Source organism: Tursiops truncatus, chromosome 3 (assembly GCF_011762595.2).
Source record: "Tursiops truncatus isolate mTurTru1 chromosome 3, mTurTru1.mat.Y, whole genome shotgun sequence".
NCBI classification, from domain to species: Eukaryota; Metazoa; Chordata; class Mammalia; order Artiodactyla; family Delphinidae; genus Tursiops; species Tursiops truncatus.
In genome coordinates, this window is record NC_047036.1 from 147472838 (window position 1) to 147490037 (window position 17200).

Below are 17200 nucleotides of genomic sequence, written 5' to 3' on the forward strand. Positions count from 1 at the left end.
CAGACTCCCCGCCTGCCTCTCCCCGATGCCAGGGAAAGGCTTCAGCCATCCTTTGAGGACTCTGGAGGAACTGCTCAGGAGTCAGCCGGACAGGCCAGAGTTCACATCCACACTCAGACCCCAACAAACTGGGGCACTTGGTCTGCCCAAGGTGCCTTCTTGGGGTGCTGTTCATCTCGAAGTCTGTGTGGCTGCGATGGGGAGGCTCCCTCTCTGCACCTCACTTCCCTGCCTCTAGGTGGGGCTGTGACCTGGCCACTCACTCCCCAGGTCCAGAGGAGGCTGCATTCCGGCTTGTCAGTTCCCAGCAGGGTATCCACTCTGATGGAGTCTAGCATAGGGGGATGAGAGCGCGGGCTCAGGAGACAGACAAGCCTGAGGTCCAGGCCTGCCTCTGTTGTGGGGCAAGTTACTGACCCTCTCTGAGTCTCAGTTCCTGCATCTTTGAGGCGAGAGGGTGTCAGCCCCGTGGTGGACTGCTCAGGACGCTCCGTGTCAGGAAGTGGCTGGCACTTAGGAAGTGCTCAGTAGGTGGTTAGCGTTTTTACCAGTACTGCAGGCCTGCTACACCACCTCCCCCATTCATCCCACTCCTCCCTGTCCCAGCTGGGCCAGGGGTCACCTCTGTCACCCCACAGTCCCCTGGGCCTCTCTCCAGGCCCCATACTACCTCAAGGAGTGGGCCTGTGACACGGCTAGCAGCATCTACAGGTGATCAGCACAGGTCTCCCAAATAGTAGAACCTTGATTTCAACATCTCCCTCCCCCAAGTGTGGAATATCTAGCATTAGCACACCTCCTACCCACAAGGAATGAAAGCGAGGGACGATCAGATGGCAGGGGCTCCCAGGCCTCGGAGCTGGCCCCGGCCCCTCGCCCCTTGCTTGTTTTGGCTCCCTGGCAAGAATGCTGGCCCGGGCCTGGGAGGCTGACTGACCTCAGACTCCGGAGGGGAAGTCACACTTTCGATCAACTCCCCGGAGCAGCCCTGCATTCCAGGAGGGGCGTGGGAAGGGCCAGGCTTCCCCCGGCTGAGCTGAGCGGAGAGCTGCCTGCAGCCTGGTCATCCCCGCAGCAGCCTCGGCACTGGCCCACGCCCACCTTGGCGTCCCGTAGGGGAACCTGCCCCACCAGGGAGGGATGAGGACGGGGGTCTGGGAGAAGATGCCCAAAGCCACCACAGGAAAGAAATGCAGGGAGGTGCCCAGGGAGATGTCTCTGGCTTTTCCCATCCACGCCCAAGCTTCCAGTGCTAGCTGATTTGCCTTTTCCAGTGTTATCCCCATCCCCACAAAAACAGGAATCTTCTCCATTATTCTGAGCAATTCAGGTCTCCCTCAAGCCCCTGTTCCCCAACAGGTGGTCCCAAGGCTGTCTGGAGCTGTCCCTCCCAGCCCAGCCTTGCTGTCTAGATCCCTCCCCGCCCCCGGGGTTGTTTCAGCCGGGGTTGTTCTCGTGGGCGCCAGTCCTGGGGAAGGCTTCCCTGGGGAGGTCACCCAAGAGCTGGGCTTCGGAGCATGGACAGCGGTTGGCCGGCAGAGAGGATCAGCCCAAGCACGGTCTACAGCAGAGTGCAGCGTGAGCACAGGCTGTGGACAGCATGATGGGTGGGGCAAAGGTCCCCAGAGACATCTTCCTTCTGCTACAACCAGCCTCTCTTCCTCCAGAGGTTCCCACGACTCCCTTGGCTGGCGGCTCCTGGGCAGGCTTCCTCCCACAGGCCAGTCTCCAGAAGGGACAGAAGAATGGGCCAAGGGCAGTGGAGTAGCCTGGGCAGGGGGTCAGGAGAGAGGATAGCCATGTGCTGCTGGGTGAGGGCTCCATCCCCTTGGGACCACGTTTTCCCCATACCCACCATGAGGCAGTGACCCTAGAAGTCCTGAGGTCCAGAGAAGGGAGCCTTCTGGGCTCCTCCTTGGGGGAGATTGACTGATTCTTTCTAGAAGATGGAGCACTGTCGTCCTCTAGTGGCTTTGGTGAGAGGCGGCAAAAACCAAAGCAGAAAGAAACTACTGGACAGGTAGTCACGGTCCAAGTGCTGACGGATCTACTGCCCCGCCACACCCCACCCTCAGCAGATCCTCAGATGTCACCAGGTGACCTGGGAAGCCAGGCTCCTGCGAATGGCGTTGCGGATCTGGGTAAGCTTGAGGAGGGCATGTTAGGGTGACAGGCTGTGCTGAGGTTACATCTGAGTCTGGGGTTGGGCTGGCACTGAGGTGGGGGACACGGTGAGGGTGAACTGGGGCTGGGCCCAGGACAGGTTCCTTCCCAAGACCCCACAATGCTGGGAGGAAGGTACGTGGTTCCTAACTCTGGTTCCCACCTCAGGCCACTGATCTGACTGGCTCTGTTTAACCCACACATGAAACTCTATGTCAAGCACATTAAAATAAAACAAGGAGCCCATCAGTAAACTTGCTCAAGCCTCTTAGATAGCCTCATCCACCAGAGGGCAGACAGCAGAAGCAAGAAGAACTACAGTCCTGCAGCCTGTGGAACAAAAACCACATTCACAGAAAGATAGACAAGATGAAAAGGCAGAGGGCTATGTACTAGATGAAGGAACAAGATAAAACCCCAGAAAAACAACTAAATGAAGTGGAGATAGGCAACCTTCCAGAAAAAGAATTCAGAATAATGATAGTGAAGATGATCCAGGACCTTGGGAAAAGAATGGAGGCAAAGATCAAGAAGATGCAAGAAATGTTTAACAAAGACCTAGAAGAATTAAAGAACAAACAAACGGAGATGAACAATACAATAACTGAAATGAAAAATACACTAGAAGGAATCAATAGCAGAATAACTGAGGCAGAAAAATGGATAAGTGACCTAGAAGACAGAATGGTGGAATTTACTGCTGTGGAACAGAATAAAGAAAAAAGAATGAAAAGAAATGAGAACAGCCTAAGAGACTTCTGGGACAACATTAAACTCAACAACATTTGCATTATAGGGGTTCCAGAAGGAGAAGAGAGAGAGAAAGGACCCTAGAAAATATTTAAAGAGATTATAGTCGAAAACTTCCCTAACATGGGAAAGGAAATAGCCACTCAAGTCCAGTAAGCACAGAGAGTCCCAGGCAGGGTAAACCCAAGGAGAAACACACCAAGACACATGGTAATCAAACTGGCAAAAATTAAAGACAAAGAAAAATTATTGAAAGCAGCAAGGTAAAAATGACAAATAACATACAAGGGAACTCCCATAAAGTTAACAGCTGATTTCTCAGCAGAAACTCTACAAGCCAGAAGGGAGTGGCATGACATATTTAAAGTGATGAAAGGGAAGAACCTACAACCAAGCTTACTCTACCCGGCAAGGATCTCATTCAGATTCGATGGAGAAATCAAAAGCTTTACAGACAAGCAAAAGCTAAGAGAATTCAGCACCACCAAACCAACTCTACAACAAATGCTAAAGGAACTTCTCTAAGGGGGAAACACAAGAGAAGAAAAGGACCTACAAAAACGAACCCAAAACAACTAAGAAAATGGTAACAGGAACATACATATCGATAATTACCTTAAACGTAAATGGATTAAATGCTCCAACCAAAAGACACAGGCTCACTGAATGGATACAAAAACAAGACCCATATATATACTGCCTGCAAGAGACCCACTTCAGACCTAGGGACACATACAGACTGAAAGTGAGGGGATGCAAAAAGATATTCCATGCAAAAGGAAATCAAAAGAAAGCTGGAGTAGCAATACTCGTATCAGATAAAATAGACTTTAAAATAAAGAATGTTACAAGAGACAAGGAAAGACACTACATAATGATCAAGGGATCAATCCAAGAAGAAGCTATAACAATTATAAATATATATACTCCCAACATAGGAGCACCTCAATACATAAGGCAACTGCTAACAGCTATAAATGAGGAAATCGACAGTAACACAATAATACTGGGGGACTTTAACACCTCACTTACACCAACGGAAAGATCATCCAAACAGAAAATTACTAAGGAAACACAAGCTTTAAATGACACAATAGACCAGATAGATTTAATTGATTTTTATAGGACATTCCATCCAAAAACAGCAGATTACACTTTCTCCTCAAGTGCGCACACAGAACATTCTCCAGGATAGATCACATCTTGGGTCACAAATCAAGCCTCAGTAAATTTAAGAAAATTGAAATCATATCAAGCATCTTTTCTGACAACAATGTTATGAGACTAGAAATGAATTACAGGGAAAAAAACACAAACACATGGAGGCTAAACAATACATTACTAAATAACCAAGAGATCACTTGAGGAAGAAATCAAAGAGGAAATCAAAAAATACCTAGAGGCAAATGACAATGAAAACACGATGATCCTTGGGGCTTCCCTGGTGGCGCAGTGGTTGAGAGTCCGCCTGCTGATGCAGGGAACACGGGTTCGCGCCCCGGTCCGGGAAGATCCCACATGCCGCAGAGCGGCTGGGCCCGTGAGCCATGGCCGCTGAGCCTGCGCGTCCAGAGCCTGTGCTCCGCAACGGGAGAGGCCACAGCAGTGAGAGGCCCGCGTACAGGAAAAAAAAAACAAAAACAAAAACACGATGATCCAAAACCGATGGGATGCAGCAAAAGCAGTTCTAAGAGAGAAGTTTATAGCAATACAATCCTACCTCAAGAAACAAGAAAAATCTCAAATAAACAATCTAACCTTACACCTAAAGGAACTAGAGAAAGAAGAACAAACAAAACCCAAAGTTAGCAGAAGGAAAGAAATCATAAAGAGCAGAGCAGAAATAAATGAAATAGAAACAAAGAAAATAATAGCAAAGATCAATAAAACTAAAAGCGGGTTCTTTGAGAAGATAAACAAAATTGATAAACCATTAGCCAGACTCATCAAGAAAAAGAGGGAGAGGACTCAAATCAATAGAATTAGAAATGAAAAAGGAGAAGTTACAACAGACACCGCAGAAATACAAAGCATCCTAAGAGACTACTACAAGCAACTCTATGCCAATAAAATGGACAACCTGGAAGAAATGGGCAAATTCTTAGAAAGGTATAACCTTCCAAGACTGAACCACGAAGAAATAGAAAATATGAACAGACCAATTACAAGCAATGAAATTGAAACTGTGATTAAAAAATCTTCCAACAAACAAAAGTCCAGGACCAGATGGCTTCACAGGTGAATTCTATCAAACATCTAGAGAAGAGCTAACACCCATCCTTCTCAAATGTTTCCAAAAACTTGCAGAGGAAGGAACACTCCCAAATTCATTCTATGAGGCCACCATCACCCTGATACCAAAACCAGACAAAGATACTACAAAAAAAGAAAATTACAGACCAATATCACTGATGAATACAGATGCAAAAATCCTCAACAAAATACTAGCAAACAGAATCCAACAACACATAAAAGGATCATACACCATGAGCAAGTGGGATTTATCCCAGGGATGCAAGGATTCTTCAATATATGCAAATCAATCAATGTGACACACTATATTAACAAACTGAAGAAGAAAAACCATATGATCATCTCAATAGATGCAGAAAAAGCTTTTGACAAAATTCAACACCAATTTATGATACAAACTCTCCAGAAAGTGGGCATAGAGGGAACCTACCTCAACATAATAAAGGCCATATTTGACAAACCCACAGCAAACATCATTCTCAATGGTGAAAAACTGAAAGCATTTCCTCTAAGATCAGAAACAAGACAAGGATGTCCACTCTCACCACTATTATTCAGCATAGTTGTGGAAGTCCTAGCCACGGCAATCAGAGAAGAAAAAGAAATAAAAGGGATACAAATTGGAAAAGACGAAGTAAAACTGTCACTATTTTTGTATAAAAAAATTATTAGAAATAAATTAATTAATTAAATTAAATTAAACAAGGAAAATGCAATCAAGAGAAACCCTCGAGTCATTATGCTAAGTGAAAAAAGCCAGTCAGGAAGTCTGGTCTGGGTTTGTGACAAGCTCTGAAGACAGTAAACTCAACCATGTTTTTGGTAGAAGGGGCAGAATCCCAGCACGAGTAGCCGGCATCATGGAAGCATTGGATGGTTCTGATGGCCGGGTGTGGAGTGGAACGCCCGTCGGTGAGGCTGGATGGGGTGTGTCAATGACAGCGCCATAGCTCTATCCCTTTCTCTGCACATGGCAGCCCTGACCGCCCAGAAACACATCCTCTCAGCTTCTGGTCAGAGCTCCTCTTTCCATCTTCACAGCTCAAGACCTGCCATTCCATCTCACTGGAACACATTTAACATGAGAATATTGCTAAATTATAAAGGGAAAAAAAAGAGCTACAGACCCTATCTATAAACAACTTGATAACCTTAAAATATACATGAATAATTGACATAGAAAAAAAGCTGGAAGGAATACGCCAAAATGTGAACAGTGGTTATCTTGATGGAGAGATGATGGTGGTGAATGGTTTTATTTTCTTTGGCTTCTCTGCATGTAAAATAAAAAATTTCTATCAGGAACGTATACTGTAGTATATGTATATTGTAGTTGTCTAATACAAGAAGGGTCTGGACAGTGTGCATAAAAAGAGAGCTGGCAAGACAAGACGATCTTCTAAAGAGAGTGAGCAAAGTGGAGTCCAGTGAGTAAGCCGATTTCTCTAACGCAACGCAGTCTCTGCCCTCACCAGTCTCATGGTCAGGGAGCGGGGACAGACATGGAAGCAAATGGTACAAGAGTGACCAGCACTATGACTGGCGTAAGCTCAGGAGAATGTGGGAGCTCTGATCAAGGCTGAGAAGGTGGGGGAGGCTTCCAGGAGGAGGGAACGCTTGAGGAGCATCTTGAAGGGGGAACAGATGGTCTCCAGGTGCAGAAGAGGAAGAACGGTTTGCCAAGCAGAAGGAACAGTACGTGCAAAGGCCCTGAGGCAGCTTCATTCCAGCCTGGGTGGCTCATCAGGCCAATACAAACAAATAAAACCAGGAGTTTCCTGGTGGTCTGCTGGTTAGGATTCGGCGCTTTCTCTGCTGTGGCCTGGGTTCACTCCCTGGTCGGGGAACTCCCGCAAGCCGTGCAGTGCGGCCAAAAAACAAACAAGCAAAACCACCAAAGGTATAAGAAGGAGGTGGTTTGGAGAGGATGGTATACTCCACCTTGAGGATAGCTTTTGAATATATTTTTAAACAGTCCCTTTTATTTTCCCTTCCTACTTCACATAGAATAGAAAACACTTAAGCTCTGATTCACCTGTTAAACCACTTCCCAGAGCTGTGGTTTCCCTGAGAACTTGCAAATTGCCCAGCGAATGCTAAGAAGTTTGACCAGAAGCGGGGGCGTCTCCAGGGCTGTATATCATTCCCCACTTCTCTGCCAGGGAAGAAGTCATGCCCTGGGTTGGGGGTGACATGTGGGCTCTGTTGGCTCCGTGACCCCAGCAGAGTCGTTGGCGCTTGTTACCCTCAGTTTCTCCAGTAACCAAATAGATACATGATGGCCCCAAACAGCCTAGAAGACCTCTCACTGCATGACCTGGGTAGAGTGAAATTGTGAGACCCCAGGTGGCCTTAAAAAGCCTACCCACCTCTGCTGGAGAGAGCAGTGACATGTGTCAGGCTCAGGCTACCCCCTTCTTCATGGATGAAGGACAGAGGATGTGTGGGGTCCACCCTGACCATGCCCCACTCTGGCTCCTCCACTCCTATGACCCCTGCCACCTCACTTTGTTCTGCGTTAGCCAGAGTAAACTGCCTTACAGATGTGGAAGGCTTGTACGTTTTAAATATTAACTGAGTCTCCCTGACCCCCGGCACCTCCCTCCCTTACCTGGGACCTCTCCCTCCCTCCATACTCAAAGGAAAGATGGCACAGGGCAGAAAGCAACCAGGGTGCAAGGACCCAGTGCACAGTAGACGCTCTAAGACCAATCTAGGGCTACCACGTGGAAAGATGGGATTGAGAATTGGCTCTGTGTTGTACACCTACTCCCATCAACATCTTGGCATGACACAAACCCCTGGAACTCGGCCATGACCTTGGTGGAAAGGTAGAGAACCCCGGTGGAATGGGGTCTCAAAATAGAAATGAAGTTGTGGGGAAAGTCAGCTCATTTCACACATGCCTGGGTTAATGGAATGGGTCGTGTATGCATGCTTCTCTCTCTGTCTGGAATGTTGCCCCATCATACTCCAAGGGCATACACTCACACACACTTTGCCTGGATCGTACCTACTTACCTGCTCTCCATTCAAACCTCACAGTTTCCATATGACTCCTCCAGAAAGCCTTCCCTGGAAGATCCCACCCCTTACCCCGACACCGCCAGACTGCGTTAATCTGTGATAATTTGCTTACTTCTCTATCACCTTCAGTAAACCATTAGCTTCTCAAGGGCCGGGGAAATGTCTAGTTCATCTTTTATTCCGCATGCTAAGAACAGTGTCCAGCTCTTGGTAGGCGTCCCACAGATACTTCTCCACTTAAACAAATGACTACATGGTGGGTGAGGAAGACAAGCATGGGGAAGGTTGGGCCATGCCCAGGGACCATGACCCCTCTGTGACTGTGTTCTGAACCTTTCTTGCCTCCTACCTGCTGACTCTGTCCCACTTCCCTCCTGTCCACTTTTTGGGAAGATTCTCAGAAGAAACGCAGAGTAGAGGGAAGCACAAGAGGCATGCAGAAGGAATTTGGAAGAGAGGGTCGGAGAACCTATGGGTGGAAGAGGAAGGTAGGAAATTAGTCCTTTTGATGGTGACTGAGAGATACAAGTGGAAGAATTGTGCTATGTTGACACTGGGTTTTTTGTTTGCTGGACTCTGGTCTTGATCCCACAGCAATTTTCTCAGACTGGACCACATGGACCACAGCTCAATAAGCATTACATCCTTGAGAAACCCCAACAGAGAGTTCTTGCCTCTTCTTTCACTCTTCTCCCAAATCAGCAGAAGGGAAGAGAGATTTCTCTTTCCTGGCCTGCACAGCCCTTCATATCTTAGACCTATGTTAGCTCTTCATTCAGTAAAGTTTTCTTGAGCCCCCATATATCCCAGGTGTAGAATGCCCTTTACTTTCTTATGCTCTTCATCTGCAGAATAATCCCTCTGATAACACTCCACCTGCGTCCCTGAAGTGGGCAGCTATTACATTTTTTCCTGCCCAGCCTTCTTCCCCTTATTTTTTTAAATTAAAAAAAATTATTTATTTTTTGGCTGCATTGGGTCTTTGTTGTTGCACGTGGGCTTTCTCTAGTTGTGGCGAGCGGGGGCTACTCTTGGTTGCGGAGCATGGGCTCTAGGCGTGCAGGCTTCAGTAGCTGTGGCTTGCGGGCTCAGTAGTTGTGGCTCGCGGGCTCTAGAGCGTAGGCTGGGTAGTTGTGGCACACAGGCTTAGTTGCTCCGCGGCATGTGGGATCTTCCAGGACCAGGGCTTGAACTCGTGTCCCCTGCATTGGCAGGCAGATTCTTAACAACTGCGCCACCAGGGAAGTCCGTTTCCCCTTATTTTGGAAGCAGCACCTCAGGGGAGCCACCCTACCCCACCCCATCCATGTGGATCGTGCTGGCTGATCTCCTTGCTTTGTCTGAGAGCTGTGCACACGGCCTGGCCAATCAGTGCTTTCCACCTCCTCTGACCTCCCCCGACCCTGATCCATTGTCCACGGAGCAGCTGGAGGGATTTTCTTAAGACTTAAACCAGATTATATAATTCCTCTGTTTAAAATCCTTCAAAGATTTTCGTATGAAGCCCAAAGCTCCTTACAGGGGGCCCACAAGGCTTTGCCACCTCAAAGTTTCAGCTTGAATGTCATTTACTCAGAATACTCTTCATGACCATGCTATGCGGAGTTTTGTTTATTTTCTCCATAGCATTTATCACGTTCTGTCGGTTTACTCTCTCTCCCTCACCCTATCAGAGGTGAGTGGAAGCAGAGACAGTTTATCTCATTCACTTTTTATCCCCAGCACCCGGCACATGGTAGGTGTTCAGTCAGTCTTTGAAGAGGGCTCCGGAAAATGACCTGAGGTGGGGGAGAGCCGAGCGGACAGACGTGCTGGGCTACTGCAGTGGTCCAGGGCAGAAAGGCAGGCGGTCTGCACTCAGGGGGTATGGGGCCAGTAGACACAAAGGGACAGAGGGAGGATGTGTTTTGGGGGCAGAGATAACAGAATAGGCTGATAAATTGGGAGAGAGAAAAGGAGGAATCAAGGATGACCCCTAAGTTTCCAGCTGCAGCAGCTGTGTGGTTGGTGGTACCAGTAGACTTGGGATGAGAGGGCAAGTTTTAGGGGAGAGCCTACACTTTATGTTTGGGATATATTTGTGCTGAGCTGTCTGTGAAACACTCAAGAGGAGGAATTGCCTAGGCAGCTGGACATATGAATCCAGAGCTGGGGGAACAGTCTAGATTCGAAATAGAAATAGAAATCGAGATTTTATGAGCTCAGCTGGAGAGACGATGTAAGTGGAGAGAAGGAGGGAGCTCAGGACCACTGAGGATCCCCGAGACCTGCGAGCAGGAGAGGAAGAGCAGCCAGTAGAGAAGCAGGCCGGCGTGGTGTCCTGAGCTGAGGGGAGCTTCTCAAAGAGAGAAGTGAACTGCGAAGATACGGCTGGAACGTTCTTATGATGAGAACAGGGACGGGCCATTAGATTAGCAATGGGGAGGCCCTGGCGAGCTTGATAAGAGCGATTTCAACGGAACGGTGGACACAGACGTCTGATGAAAGTGTCCTGGAAAGAGACCGGGGAAAGGAAGCAGAAAATGTGCAGCCAATCTTTCTGCAAGTTTGGCCGTAAAGGTGAGTAGAGAAATAGGGTAGCTGGGAGTGTCTAGTATCATGAGATTTTTGTTTCAACAATTGATTGATGGATGGACTGATTTGTTTTAATGGTATTTGGCATTTGAGAGTTCTTTGTGACCCAGGACTACTCTGGGCATCACCAGATGTTTAACATCCCTGGCTCCTCCCAATACAGGCCAGCAGAGCCCCTCAAATAGAGTGACAACCAAAAACCATCCCCCACATTTCCCAAAGCCCCCTCATGTGCAGTACCAAAACACAGCCACAAACCAATGCTGTAGCACAGAGGTGGGCAAACTGATTCTGTAAAGGGCCAGACGGTAGCATTTTTCAGCATTACAGACCATCAGGTCTCTGTCACAACCACTCAGCTCTGCTGCTGTGGTGCAGGAGCGGCCATAGATGTACCTGAACGGATGGGTCTGGCTGTGCCAATAAAACTTTATCTACAAACGCAGTTGGCAGGCCAGGATTGGCCCGAGGGCCAAGGTGTGTGGACCCCTGCGCTGGCATTTTGCATACTGGTGGGGACCAGTTAAAGAAGAAGGCGTTGGTGATGCTGAAGGGAGAGAAAACCAAATAAACAAGGCTCCTCAGGTAGCCCGCAGGGATCCAGAGCCCCAGAGGCATGGTGGCTGTAGGGGGAGGATGTTTACTTCTGTGGGGCAGATGCAGGAAGGTGGTAGGTGCGGTGGTGGCGATGTGAGTTTTGCCTCCGGAGACCTCTGTTACTCCGTGGAGTGAGCTGAGATCACCGATTGAGACTGTGGGAGAAGTCAGGGCTTTGAGGAAAGAGACCCAGGGGGAACGGGACAGGAAACCTTCTAGAGAGCCACGGTGGGTGGCATGGCAGCGAGGGACCGTCTGACCTCTGGGATCATAAAACTGAATTGAAAGTGAGTTCCGTCAGCTGGGTGGTGGGATTTATCAGCTGCTCAGGGACAGGCCCACAGAAGGCAAAGGGTTGGGTTCACCAGGGTTACGGTTTTGCCAGGCATACAAGCTGTAGAGGACGAGGCCAAGCCGCAAAGGGTGTTGGCGGGGAAGTAAACGATGGGCCCTGAAATCTAAGCTGGGGAAGGAGGGGGGGCAGGGGGGAGGAGGAGGTGAGAACAGGCTGAGGCCATTGGGTTCATGGGGACAGTGAGCTTCTTGGCTGTGTGAGCTGGCAGGACGGGAAGCGCTGTCCGGGAGCTGGGCACTTGGACTTGTGAGGGGTCGATGGTGGTGCGGTTTCTGAGATGAGAGTCCAGGGCGTGCAGCAGGGTGGACGGCTGAGGTGGACGGACGGAAAGGTCACTGGAGGTGGAGGGGGTGAAGCTGCAAGGCCTGGGGTCTGGGCGGGTCACTTACTCCCAGGAACATCAGGTCTCCCCAAGTGTCCTCAGCCATCTGCGAATTAGGGGACGTCCAGGGGACTGGCGATGGCAGCCCTGAGGCAGCCTCTGACAGAGCCAGATGGCAGTCTCCAAGGAGGAGAGGGAGCCAGGAACCTGCAATTCCATCCCCGGGCTCCCAGGCACAGGTGTGAGGGTGGAAACATCTTCCACCTGCGGTACCTAAGGGGCGCCGTGTCCTCCGGGGCAGCCTGAGTCCCATCAGGCAGGAGGGAAGGGACGGCTCAGAGCAGCTGCCCGCCAGCCGTGGGCAGAGGTGGGCTTGCGGACCTCAGAGAGAACAGGAAGTGTGGGTGTCTGCGTGTGTAAGTGAGTGTGAGTGAGTGATCATGGATGGGTGCGTGTGAATGTGTCAAGTGTCAGCGTAAGAGTGTGTGTGGACGGCGTGTGTTAATGTGTGTGTGAGGATACGTGGGTGGGTGAGTATTAGCGTGTGTGAGCGTCAGTGAGTGAAGGGGTGTGGGCGAATGTGGGTGAGTGTGTGCTTGTATGGGGATGAGTGTGTAGAGCATGAATGAGTTTGAGAGTGAACATGTGTGAGTGTGAGAGTGTGAGTGTGGATGTGTCCAGTGTGAGTGTTGGTGGTACAGTGAAAGTGTGGGTGCATGTGAATATAGGGGTGGTGAAGGTTACTGTGTGTGTGAGTGTGTGCTTGTGGGTGGGTGAGTGTGAGTGTGGGGGGAAGGTGAGTGTATGGGAAGGCCTGTGAGTGAGTGTGGATGTGTGTAGGTGTGTGAGTATGTGTGTGTGGGTGAACAGGAGAGAGGGTTGGTTTGTTTCTTGTGGGGGGGGAAGGGGGGAGGGAGAAGAGGGAATATGGACAGAACTGGGTCAGCTGAGGGGCAGTACAGAGCAGGACAGGGATGAGAGAAAGTCTGGAAGATGACTGAAGGCATTGAGGGGATTATCCTGAGGGTCCTGGGTGGGGGAACGGGTTTGACCCCGTTCAACTCCTGTGGCCCTAAGTGAGTGGTGGTTTCTAGGGCAACTGCCCCTCATGGTCCCACAGCATGTTATTAGCATCTTCTGAATTGCTACTGTATGTTTTTATCATCAAGTCTAAGTATTTCACATTATTCCATTGATTGGATGATCCATAATTTATTCATCATCCCTCTATCAATGAGCACTTTGATTGTATGCAAATCCTTTCAATTATTAACAGCACTATCATGTAGGTCCTTGAAGTTTTTGCTCATCTCACAACTGCTTCCACAGGATAAATTCCTTGAAGAGGAATTGTTAGGTCAAAAAAATATGCGGGCTTCCCTGGTGGCGCAGTGGTTGAGAGTCCGCCTGCCAATGCAGGGGACGCGGGTTCGTGCCCCGGTCCGGGAAGATCCCACATGCCGCGGAGCGGCTGGGCCCGTGAGCCGTGGCGGCTGAGCCTGCGCGTCCGGAGCCTGTGCTCCGCAACGGGAGAGGCCACAACAGTGAGAGGCCCGCGTACTGCAAAAAAAAAAAAAGCAAAGATTTATGCTGTTAGATCCACGCTGCCAAAATGCTTTCTGAAAAGATTGAAACAGTTTACAACTTCACCAGCAATGTGGGAATATCCACTTCCCTGTAACGTCACCAACCCTGGGTATTATTTATTTTTCATCTTTGATCAATTAGATATTAAAATATATAGCATCTCACTAATGTTGCAATATGCCGTTATTTCATTATTGGCAAGCATATACGTTTTATTATTTGAGTATGGGCTATCTTATTGTGAATTGCCTTTCCTTATCCCTTGCTGACTTTCTGGCAAAGTGTTATTGGTTAGTAAGAGTGCTAGCAAAAACAACAGTCCTTTGCTAGCTGTATATGTTGAAAATATTTCACATCGTTTATTATTTGACTTTCAAGTTTTGTTTAGATGGTTTTTAATAGAAGAAAACAATTTAATTGATGTTGTCAAAGCTATGTCTTTTCTTTTATGTTTTTTGCCTTTGGTGTGAAGCTTTAAGTTTCCAATTCAAAGATTATATAAATATTCACCTATATTATCTTCTAGTACCTTTATACAGTTTTAACATTTAGATAATTGAAGAATCATCTAGAAGTTATTTTGCTTTAACTCTTAAAGTACAAATCTAACTTTACCTTTCAAAGTGATTTTTCACACTTCCCCCTCCATGCTTCTTTGCTACCTTTGATCACTTGTCCAATTACCATTTACTGAGCTCCTACTGTGTGCCATTCTCATTCTTGCCTATGCACAGTAGTTGTCTTGGAACCTTCCTGGGAGCTCCTGTAAGACAGATTCTCCATTTATTGATTTTGTTTTACCTTAATGTCTTCTTTAAGGCCCTACCTCCAAATACAGTCGCATTCAGAGGTACTCGGGGTTAGTGGAAGCAATATTCAAAAAGATAGTAGCTGAAATTTTACAGAAGTTATGGAAGACCTCAAGCCAAAGTTTCAAGAAATGCCGAGATCCTCCAAGCAAAACAAATACAAACTCACGTAGGCAATTCACAGAAAAATGGCTGAAAATCAAAGACAAAGAGTGAATCTCATAAGCAGCCAGAAGGAAAAAAGACACATTAGTTTCAAAAGAGCATTCAGGCCTTCCCTGGTGGCGCAGTGGTTAAGAGTCCGTCTGCCAATGCAGAAGACATGGGTTCGAGCCCTGGTCCGGGAAGATCCCACGTTCCGTGGAGCAGCTGAACCCGTGTGCCACGACGGCTGAGCCTGCACTCTAGAGCCCACAGGCCACAGCTACTGAGCCTGCGTGACACAACTGCTGAAGCCCAAATACCTAGAGCCCATGCTCCACGAGAGAAGACCCTGCAATGGGAAGCCCGCGCACCGCAACGAAGAGTAGCCCCTGCTCGCCGCAACTAGAGAAAGCCCGCACGTAGCAACGAAGACCCAACACAGCCCGCCCCGAAAAATTAATTAAATTTTAAAAATATATTAAAAAAATGTTTAAATAGACAAAATACAAAGAGTATCAGATTAAAACTTAAAAAAACCCCACAATTTAAATATAAGGATAAGAAAGGTAGAAAGTAAAAATATGGAAAGAAAAACATCATGCAAACAATAATCAAAAGTGTAGCTGTACTACTACCCCCAAAAGGTAAACTGTAAAAAAAGCATTACTGGAGATAGATAATGATAAAAGGCTTAGTCTACTAGGAAGCTATAATAATTCCAAGTTTTTATGTACTTAATGACGTGGTCCGGTGATATACAAGGTAAAAGTTAACAGAACTGAAAGAAAAAATGTCAAAGAAATATCAATCACCAAGGAGGTAGAAGAGCAAAGCTGGGGGCGGGGGGTGGATTGCTGAACACCCTGGACCTCAAAGGAACCGGGTGTTTTGCACGGAAGTGGAAAGTCTCGAAGAGGTTCGGGGAATCGAGGAAGACACCCACTCCGTTGACTTACCCCGGGATCTGTGAGTTTTGCAAAGTCAAACCACCCCCATTTGAGAGAACTCAGGGAAGAGGCCTCCTCAGGGCATGGGGTTGGGGGGTGATGGGGGATGAAAAGCACAGAGGGTTGCTGGACATGTGGGGCATTTGACGGCATCTTCACTACGTCAGCTGAGCAGGGCACGCAGAGGAAGGGCGTGGAAAGGGAGGGCCAAGCCAGGGACACGGTGGAGGAAGGCATTAGGGGAGGGGCGTTTAAAGGAAACAGGGGAAACGCACATGGTGGATTTAGGCCAAACAGGCCCTTTGAGGAAGGAGTGACCAGGTCCAGCAGACAGAGAGGTGCCTTCCTGGGCCAGGTGCTCGTAGATCCCCAAACCCTAGCTCCAGGCTCCCTTCTGTCCGTCCTTCCCTAACCAGCCATTGCAGGGGGGGGCTCCCCCATCTCCACTTCCTCTCCCTTGTGGTGGCATCCTCACCCACAGCTTTAATAAGTGCCCCTCCAAGGGTGATCCAGACTCCCTTTCTCATTTGGGCCACTCTCTGAGCACTGGACCCTGCAGGCACCGTCTCCTGGACAGCTTCTCCAGACCACGCTTAGGAACTGCAATCTGACCCTGGACCTCTTGAATGCCCCAGCACCCTCGCCATCAATCAATTACTCAATCTATCGATCAATTACCCAGCAACCCCCTGGGCCTCATCTCGTGTTCCAGCCTGTTGTGAAGTCCTGAATCTTGGGCATCATGTGGGACCCTCTCTTTCTCACCTCCCATATCCAATCCATCAACCAAGCTGCATTGACCTCACCTCCTAATTACACCAGCAATGTGTCTTCTCCTCCCCAAAGCATCCTAGCCCATGTGACCATCATCCCCCCCTCAGGAAGGCTGCAGCAGCCGCTCCCTGGTCTCCCTGCTTCCAACCCCTCCAACCCGTCCTCATCAGAGCCTGGAGTCCTCCTGTCACTGAGATTCTGATCCTGTCACCCCACCCCAGAACCCTCCAATAACAATGACAACAGCAATAACGATATCTGCCAGCACTCAAGGGCCCTGCACTGTTGCAGGCGTGTTCCTGGTGCAGACTCATTTACTCCTCACCAGAGCCCTGCGAGGGGAGCTCTGCCACCAGCCCAACTATCAGAGGGAGGAAACTGAGGCACAGAGAGCTTCAGCAACTTGCCCAAGGTCACCCAGCTGGCAAAAGGCAGAGAAAAGATTCAAACCTAGGCAGCTTGGGGCCACAGCCCACACCTGTAACCTTGACACCATCCTGAGGCACCCAGGACACAAGAAACCCGCTGGCTGAGGCTCAGAAGCCCCTGTGAGGTCGGCCGCCCACCGCCCCAACTTTCCCCCAACCACGGCGCCCCCGCCCACCCACCCCGCTTGGCCAGACTCCTCCAACCTGAACGCTCCCCAGGCTTCCTCTCCACTGAGAGCCTTCGCACGCGCTGTGTCCTCTGCGCAAAACTCCCCACTGATGCCCACTCCCCCTCCACCCTCTTCTCCCACTTAACTCCTAATCATGCCTCTCCTCCCAGGGGCCTTGGCTGACTCTGCCACAGGCCAGGGCCTCAGGCACACACTCCCACACACCCTGAATTGTTCCTCCATGCATTTTTAATACAAGCTGTATTTCTACATCAGCGTGGGTATGTTCTCTGTTCTCCC